Source organism: Cygnus atratus, chromosome 5 (genome assembly GCF_013377495.2).
Source record: "Cygnus atratus isolate AKBS03 ecotype Queensland, Australia chromosome 5, CAtr_DNAZoo_HiC_assembly, whole genome shotgun sequence".
NCBI classification, from domain to species: Eukaryota; Metazoa; Chordata; class Aves; order Anseriformes; family Anatidae; genus Cygnus; species Cygnus atratus.
In genome coordinates, this window is record NC_066366.1 from 7,579,562 (window position 1) to 7,589,947 (window position 10,386).

Below are 10,386 nucleotides of genomic sequence, written 5' to 3' on the forward strand. Positions count from 1 at the left end.
AATGCCTACTTCCAATGAGAGATACTGTTTTCATCTTTAAAATTCAGCTTTTGAAAATTTTGTGTGAAAAGTGATCCTCTTTGTAATGTTTCAGTTTACATCCAGATTCTATACAACTAATGGAATAGCACTGATTGTGCATAAACAGATTTTATGGGTAGCTAATATTTATTGGCTGCAGGTAGGACAACTAGAGTTAATGGACTTGAAGAAGCCACTGTTTCCTTTAAATATAGTCAACACATTTTCTCTTACCTAAAATTCTTAGTTCTCTAAGTTTTGAGGTGGAATAGTATAAAATACCACTTGTACATATTTTTAATAAACTTTTGCTTGCAGATATTAGATTCATAAAATACATGGGTATTATTACTTAATTTGATAAATACAGCTATGTGATATTACAAAAAAGCTCACAAGTTCAACTATATTTACGAAAGGAAATACCATTTAAAAACTTTCACAAGTGTGTTCCTGCACTGACAACAGGACAGGTTAATCTTCTGAGCAATTATTTGTTTAATCATATGTATAAACAGGAAACATTTAAAAGGGCAGAAACCTCTTGTTTTTCATCTGGATTTAAGAATATCCTGAAATTCTCCATTAGTAACTGAAGTCTTTATGGTGTAATGAGATTATACCAATAAAAGGTATATCTTAAATTTAGATATTGAGGATGATATTCCATATAGTTCAAGTATTTTAAAAGACTCCACTTGCTGTCTTTCTACATGGATCCTGTAAAAGCACCTGCCAATATTTACAGCGTTCACTTATCAGTAGGCCTTGGCCACTGCAGAAGGATCAAGGGGAAAATTCTCTTAATAGATGATATCTATTAACTTGTTCAGCATGAGAGATCATTTGCTAAGATGGATATGTTCCCAATGGCATAGCTCTGAGGGTCACTGTGCCTTTTACGCCTGTGCTTCACAGAAAAGAAACAATTGGATAGGATAGGGTGAATGTTTTACTAGACCATTGGGCACATTGATTTTTATTTTCATGGATATGTAGATCAAATTGAAATAACCTAAAGGGGCTGATGTGATACCCCGGGACTGTTACATATGTCAAGATTTGTAGTAAGTCTGTATATTTCTAGTTCTTGGTACTCCCTGTAGAAAAATAGCATAGGGTGTCATTGAGATCTGTCACTTGCTGACACTTGGGGGAAAAAAATGACTCCTACCTCTGCTAGACATTTCTAAGACATGTCCCAGATGAATAAGATTGTTTACTGAACCTAGTTTTGATTTATTTATATTTAAAGTAAGTGTTATGCAAGTCAGACACGCGTGGTCCTGGCTGGCTGATATATCCTTAAGCAACTGTCTGTATATTGGAATGCAAAGAATTCTGTCTTGCCTGATGTAGGATGTGACTTCAGAAATGTGTTTCTGTAAACACCCTGAAACTACTGATCAGGAACAGTTTCTATTTCAAGACTTGATGACATTGCATCTACTTAAGCAACCTCTGTTCAACTGACACGTGAAAAATGAGAATAAAAAGAGAACTATTAAGAGCACTATAAAATGTCAAAATTAATAGAGAATATAGTAATGTGGACAACTAAACCAAAACAAACTAAAATTTATTTGAAATTTTGACTTTTGAATTCTGCAGGAATATTATGCGTTAGAGGAGTTTACAGGTTTAGATTATTTTTCCCCCCAAGGCTCAGGAAAAATTGTTATATGCATTATTTAAATTGCAGAGGAAGAAGGAATATAAATCATTTTAAATATCAGAATCATTTTTTTTTCCTGTATGTATGCAGTAGCTTTTTTGAAGCTATTCACATTTAAAAAAAAAATCTGACTTACTTGGGTGAACATAAAGTTATCTTTACATAATGTTAGCTTTAGCAGTTCTACCTGTGACAATATAAATTTCAGTTTTATGACAATCTGATATTTATTCAGCTAATACATATAAAATTGTAATTTAAAGTTTAATGTTGTAGAACTTGCCAGGTTGACAGGAAGACAGTAGTTCTTGTTTTAGTTACAGGAATACAAACTTCATTTCTCCTTGTTAACACGTGTTATTCACAATTTACATATCTAATGTACAAAAGTTGTTCAGATACTCTTCTGATAGGTCCAGAAAGGTTGATTGTACTGCAAAAGTGTCCAAAGAAATCAATCAGGGAGAGTTGATTGATTTTATATGGTTTGAACCATGAGCTGATTATGAATACTTTTAATTGCTAAGTTTAACTAAAGGTTTGGACCGCTTCATTTGGAGACTGATCCACAGAGCTGGGAAATCAATTTTGCTTCAGTAACTAAATCTTTGGTTTAAGCTGTGGTAGCTTTTGGAGCAGAATATCAGGTGAGATCATTTAGGGCTCCTTTGGATTTATTCTCTGTTAATTAGAAGAATCTCAATTGTGGTTAAGTTCATTAAGTACAGTTTTCTTTTTTTCTTTTTTTCTTTTTTTTTTTTTTTTTAACGGTATCTTTTAAGGAGAAGGCTGATCATACCATTAAGGACAATCAACTTGCCTGGAACACTCATTGCTCTTGTTTAACTCAATCACCACAGCAGTCCTTTATTATCTAAAATATTATCCAAATACATAGTGAAGGTATAATTCACTTCTGGCGTACTGATTGGGTTTACCTGAGTCAGAACAATGTGATTGAGGTAAGCTGCTGAATTATATTCCAGTAGCAAAGAATGAAAGATAGAAAAGGATTTTCAAAAATCTTCATTTTCCTAACAAATGTGTTGTGGATGCAAATACTGTTAGTCATTAATGACAAATGTAATAATTTTGAACCTGATTTTAAAATGCCCATGTCCTTGGTATCATATATAGAGAACAGTTCTGGTTGAGGTAGCTTTTCTGATTTAGTTTCCATTACTATAGAAATATATTCATTCCTTTTCACTTCAAAAATTCTTAATGCATGATTCATTTGCTTTTCCTTTTATCCAATAAGCCGAGCTTCAGAGACCTTATTTCTTTTTCACATCTTTATTTACTGTTAGGTACTTATTCATGGTGTTTTCAGAAATGAAGCATTTTTTTTCACTTGTGAAATCATGCAATTTGAAGTGTAAATGCTAATTTATTTCTGTGTTTTTGTAAAATGAAATACAACTCCTTGAAGTACTCATTTTGTAACAGACAAGTAGCATCTGTCAGTAGTGAGTTTAGGAAGTAATGGCTCCATCTACTGTTAGGTGTGGTATTATTTCTGCATTTGGCAAATAGCGGACTTCAGGGTGTGTTTTTCTTTTTAACTGTAATCTCTTTTTCTTTTGAAGGGGCGGGGGGGAATCCTTACCACCGTAAACACTGTAGTCTTACTACAGTAAGTCCTGTTCATGTTTTCTAAATATTTTGTATTTATTGAATAAGTGAATATAAATATAAAACTAATGGAAACAGTGCAGGATTTTACTTGTGAATTTTTATTTTTTAATGCTTTGTTTCTTAAATTGTAGTTCACATTTTAGATTATTTCAATTACATCATGAAAATATATCTTATTCTTCAGTCAGTATAATAACTTGTGATAACTAGAAGTCAGTAGTTAGAAGTGAGGCTAACTCTGAAAGGAATCTGAAGAGCAATTGGTATCTAAAATGAGACGTATGCTTCATCGTTTTTATATTCATTCATTAATAGGGGCTTAAAATGCATTCTGGGAAAGCATTTAAGACCCTTAAGCTCAAGCTTGTTATGCTACTAACACATCCTGTTAACATTTAACAAGGATTGAATATAGGGATTTAGTTTATAGAAGAAGCATGGCAAAAAACTTTAATAAATAGTGAGATGTTCTTTGAACAAAGAAGTTAGAGGCATCTTATTTTTATTGCAGAACATACAGCACCTTTATGTGAAATTAATGTGCTGTGGGAAATACTTTAGAACAGTTTCTAATGTTATTGTGGATGAATATCAATGAATATCAATAAATCAAAAAACAGTCCACTATCAAAGCAGGTGTCCTAAAAGCTGGCGCTCAATAACAAGAAGAAATAAAAAGTCATAATCTTCAGGTCTAAACAGAAATGCTGAATTTAAAAGCATCCTTCCTCCTCCAAGAACTATTTAAAAATAGATAAATAAATAAACAAACACAACAGAACATTTTCAAAATAGCAATGAGTTACTGTTTTGCTTACTTTTAGTAGTTAAAGGAAACAGCATGTATTTTAAAACATATTGATTAAAATCAAGTATATTTTCCTGGGTGTAAATATGTTGCTGAATGGTTCCTTTCTAGTTACTTTGGTCAGGTCAAATCTTCAAATGACAACAAAAATCTGGACAGTGTGATCGCAATAGTATTCTTTGCACAGTGTTGACAGGAACTCCTCTTTATTAGTGTGTGTTGCGGATGATGAGAACCCTGAGCTCTTGCTTGAGTTCTGATGTTTTGTAGATCAGCAGGTTCATACACATTACTATCAGCATGGACAGCATCCATGGACATCAGTGGAAGGGTGGAAGAGTATTCACCAAAGTGTAGTTTGTTTTTTTTCCCAGCTGCCTTGTCATCTAAAAAAAAATTAAAAAAAAATTAAAAGGTTAGGTTGCGTTAGCATATCAGTGCTTTATATCTGGTGATTCGTGCTGTTGAAGATTCTTTAAATTGTGCCTTTGTCTGAGCATTTGAACATGTTAAACACATGAACATTTTGAAAATGTTGACAGAAATGTTGGGAACGTCTGTAGTGCTATATACTGGTAACCTTGGGAAAAATGGGAAAAAAAATAAAACCCTGCCCAGTATGAAATCAATACCAGATACCCTTCTAGCAGTGGACTTCCCTTTTTCATCTTTTCAGATTGACATTGGATTTGACTCGATTACTCAGAAAACTTCAGTAGACGAATAAAATGGAGACTGTATTCCTATTGCATTTTATGCTATTTGGAATTATTCTAGAATGCTTTGAATAATCAAAAAATACAGTTGTCAGCTGTAGTATTTCTTATTTCAGTAGGCATTATGATCGTTTACTTCAATATAAAAAATACTTCAATATAAAAAATATTGCAGTTTAGAAACCTCTCTCCTTATAATATACAAAGTTTCTGATAATAACAGCTACAATACTTAAGTTCTAGCCTGTATGTCTTCTAGAGGGGAAAAAATACTAACAATAGTAGTTCTGTTTGAAACGTGTTGTATTTCTCTATGTATTTCCTATCACATTCACTTTATTTGTAGTGTCACGTTATTATAAGTTGCAGCATATGTAGGCCAACAAAAACTGACATCAAGGAAAGCGGCAAAATACAGTGTAATGATATGTGACACATCATTCAGACTGAGAAGAAAACTCACTTTCTTGGATTTAATACCTGCTACTTACAGTATTTGCCATTAATGTACACTCTCCTCTATGCAATCAAAGTATAGTTTATTTTTTTATATGAGAGAATACTATCTACTGAAAAACAGTAAAATCGTGAGGTATTTAAGACATTGATCCATAATTTAATCATAACTTTGCTTTTCTTTTTCACAAACTCTTCATTCTTATGTAGAAAGGAAAAAATAATTTTATATTTTCCACCCTTCAATGTTTATTAGCCTAAAAATGTAATGATATCCTTACTTGCGGTAGGTCAAGTTATATACTTTTTTTCAGGTAAATGTTATGGATAATTTATAAGTAAAATTTTCAATTCCAGAAAGTGAGCAAGATAAGCTAATTGTGTTCTTCAGTGTGCTTTGTTGCGAGTTTTGAAGGTGCATTTCCCAATAGGTTTCTACATAAGTGGTGTGCGCTGAAAGCAAAACCTGTCCCAGACAGATGTGCTGAAATGTATTTAGGACTAAAAATAAAACTTTCTAAAGTATTATTTGATTAAGAGTAGAACTATCTGCAAAACAGTTTTCCTGTCCTGGGAAGGTTTGAGGTTTTTGTCACATTCAGCACCAGGAGTTCATTGTGTGTTCACTTTTCTGAAAGAGAGAGAAGTTCTCCTGCACAGTGGCTGTTTAATGCCAGGGAAATGGAGACCTATAGATACTGTGATGAATCAGACAGAAACAAGGACTCCCTCATCAGCTTCCATGCCCTCTGGCCTACTGGCATAAATATGCTGCACAGTGACATGCAGAAAGCTGGGTTTGAGTGCCCATGTGGCTAATAACTATCATTTTACTGTGTTAATTTTAACTTAGATTTGTTCTGTTTGTTGTCATTGCATGGCTGCCAAATGCTTTGTTCTGGCACAGAAGAAATGATGGCATGGAGTCAGGGAGAAAAGGTGAAAAGTGAGAGAGAAAGAAACCAGAACCACTTTTCTTAGTAGCACTGGTAAGTAAGGTGAGCATAAAGTTCTTGTAGAGGAAGAGTGTTATTTAAGGAAATGGACTCATATAGCCAGGTCTGAAAAATACGCCAGAAGTCTAAGTTAGCGTTATTTAATTATCAGAATTAAAATACTGATGGAACTGAAGCAGCACAGGAAAGTTTCATGATATATTGTCTATTCAAGGTGATAAATAGGAGAAGAGTTATTATTATTGATTGGTAAGTTTTTTTTTTTTTTTTTCCCTTAAGAAATAAAAACACCCCACTGTTTGCTGTACTGCTGCTGTTGTGAAGGGATTTAATTTAAGGGAAAATGTGTTCCTAAATTGAAAATATCTGCCCTCATGGAAAAAGTCTGACAGAAGGCTAAATTAAAAATAATGTAGCTGAAGCTAAAAAACTGAGCTTTATTGTTAAGCATGTCTAGTAAAATGTAAGGTCAGAACAACAAATTAAACATTATAAAGTGTTCTTAAGAAATGAACAAAAAAGTCCTCTCAGAATGTGAGAGTAGATTTCAGTTTAGGTGTTTTGCTTTCTGTTCAAGCTTAGAAGTTTTGCTGAATCAGTGGAATGTGCATGCAGAATTGGCTTTGGAAAATGTCCAGGTACTTAAGTATTGTAGCAATACCTACCTTAAAAATGAAATTGTTTATGTTGATACACTCATGAGTGACATAACAGAGAAAAAAGATGGCTTTTCCTATACTTCTGAGGCACTTCAGTCTGTAACTCTAAGGGTTTAATACGTTAATAGATTTCAGTTTGATAGTGTTAACTGTCAAAGTGTTTGAATAGTTACTAGTTTTGGTCTAACTTTTTGTGGTAAATATCTATACATTTTCTATTAAAGATAGTGCAGATGCTCAAAGAATTTAAAATTAAAGCCTAATCAAATAAAATATATATTAAAGCAAGACTCCAAAACCTGATTGGTGTCAAAGAGTGAAGCACATTGTCTTACATGTGCCTCAATCACAACATTGCTAGGTGGTCAAGGGAAGTGATTGTCCTGCTCTACCCTGTGCTGGTGTGGCCTCACCTCGAGTACCGTGTGCAGTTTGGGGCACCACAGTATAAGGACATAAAACTATTAGAGAGCCTCCAAAGGAGGGTGGCAAAGATGTTGAAGGGTCTAGAGGGGAAGACACATGAGGAGCAGCTGAAATAACTTGGATTGTTCAGCCCAGAGAAGAGGAAACTGAGGGGAGGCCTAATGGCGGCCTGCAGCTTCCTCATGAGCGGAGCGGAGGGACAGGTGCTGTCTCTGGGGACAGTGACAGGACCCAAGGGAACGGCATTCAGCTGTGACAGGAGAGGCTCAGGCTGGATTTTTGGGTGCTCCTATGTGGAGCCAGGAGTTGAACTCGATGATCCTTGTGGATCCCTTCCAACTCAGGATACTCTATGATTATAAATCAAAAAATAGTCCTCCCATTTCACCATGGAGACAGACTTTTGACAACTGCTTGGACAGAAGTGTGGAGCCTGAGAAATTGGCATGTTTTGGGCGTTTGGCCATGTAAGCAAGGATCAACAGAGCATTAAGAAGATAGATGATTTTATTTACTAATTAAAATAGTAACATTTTCTTTGATTTAAAATAGTCAAAAATGTATGTATATGGTATGTTTTAATTTAGAATATGCCATTTAAAATTCTTTTAATCTTTCATGGAAATGCCTACCTAAATATGTCACTTAATTACATATGATTATCTAAATATAGGGATACAATTTTTTCCTCGTGTTTATAAGAATTCCTGTTTTGAGAGCTGTCAGTCTTTATTCTTAAACTGATACATAATGATAAAAGATTTTTATACATTTTTCACTTGAGTGCATATGAAAAGGTCATTATCTAGTTGTACATTTGAAAGCTTTGTGAAATACGAAGTTATTTACACACAGGAACTTTTGTAATATTGCCTACATCAATGACCACTTTTCCCATCATTCCTGGTGTTTAGATTGTTGTGATTCTGCTGATAAAGCTGATGTTTTTCTTCAGTATTCCTCTGCCTCTGTCCTTTCCTACAGGCTTACCCTGAGTTTGTCCTGACCTACCTAGAGGAACTAAATGAAAGAGGAGGTGACCCAGACAGAAAACCGCATTCACCATGGGGCCTGATCTGCAGTTCATCAGGAGATAGACAGCAGCTCAGCAGAAGAGGTCATAGTATTAAGCCAGAGGCAGATCAGAGACAGTCCTTTCAAAAACACATTTTGAAAGGGAAAATAGTGTGGAAGTCAACTTATTTCCTTAAATAACCTAATTTGATTTCTTAATTTAATAAAGTGTTTATCTATTAAGCAAATAATAGTTGTAGATAGGATTTTAATGAATAAACATGTATTCTATATGTATTTATATCTCAAACTATTTAAGTTTATATTCCACATGAGAAAAAAATTTGAAATTTCTTATTTTCTATATGGAGAAACTTTGAAGGAAGGAAAGGAGACAAAAATCACTCTGTAGGTTTGTTTCTTGATGCATCTTGACATAACTATTTGTATTTCTGACATTTTCTGTTGATCAACAGCCTTACTTGGAAAAGTAGACACACATTGTTTTAATTAACAATTTATAAATTGCATGCTTGTACTTCCATCTCTTAGATTCTGAAAAAAAAATGTCAGCAACCCCAATCAGAAACAACTTTCAGGACCTTTGGACGCCCATTTAATGCCTGCAGATCCCCTAGGGGAGACTACACAGCTGACAGTGGCACTGGTGAGGAAACTAGAAGAGAAACATCCTAAGGCCTCAGCTCAAAGGTAAGCCACTGACAGAACTGATATTTATTGTTCAATGACATTAGATGTTTTCCTTCAGTTTCATGTAAGATTGATTTCCTGGATATTATTGAAATATCTCAGAAACCCTCTGGCTGATAAGCGAACATGGATTTTGCCTAAAATTAATGAAAAAGGGTGACATTTATGTGCATTTCTTTTAAAGATTGATGTGTAGAATGTTTGATAATTGAAAATTTATTTTTCAATTTTATCTACAAACCTCACATTACACAAATTACATAAAGAAATATAGCTTCTATCAACATTGTGACATCTTTTGTGCAACAAGATTTAAGTTTAAATGGTTAATGCTTTGTTATAAACCTGAAAGTCATGCTGAGCTGAAGTGCTAAGTGACACAGTTACTTTCAATATAGGACTGTATTTTAATTTGAGTAAAAGATTAATAGTAATGCTTTTAATTACTTCTACTTACAGCAGGCAGAACACATTGCCCTGGTTTGAGGGTTCTTTATAACTGGGGAAAAAAAAAAAAAAGTTTGGTTAACTAGCCAAATGCCATTCGTTAGATATTTTTGAGCTTTTGGGTGTTTTCTTAGATCAAAACATTACGAAAAAAAGCCTCCCATTCAGATGGAAGGCCACTAGACGTTACTCAATATTAGAATGAAAGTTGAACTAAGTAAGTTTTTGAATGTTAAGCTAAAAAACTTTTCTTGGTGAACACAGACATTTGATTTAGAAGATTATCTGCAGTCAAAATAGTTTATAAGCACTGAATGCTTGACTTTGTCTTTATGCATTTCTTTCCATCAAAAGTGGTTACACAGTCTAAAGCACTTTTCTGAACTATAATTAAATATTAAAATAATAAATTAATAACATTATTTTATTGTCAAAAATATTGGTGTTAAATAGGAGTGGCAACTAATTCAAAATTCCTGCAATTACCTCTGTTATGGAAGTTCTAAGTGAGTTAAATCCTCTTTTCCTGCTGTTTTTCAGCAGGCTGTGATAGACTAATGTATTCTGTAGCTCGTAGAATACTTTCAATGCCCTTCTGGAAGATGATGTGAGAAATAAGAGAAAGGTTTCTATCCTTCTATCTATTCCAATGTAGGAATGAAATTTGCCATTCTTTACAGAACATGAAAAACTGTCATAGGTGCAAATGAAGTATACATTGTGTTAGTAGAGGAAACTGTACCTCTGTGTCCTAGAATTTTTGTTTCAGGAGTTGGTCCAGCTATATACATCGATAAAGTGAATATTGTCCTGCCCCTCCTAAGATGGTCAACTGTTTTTACAAATTCTTTTTGATTAA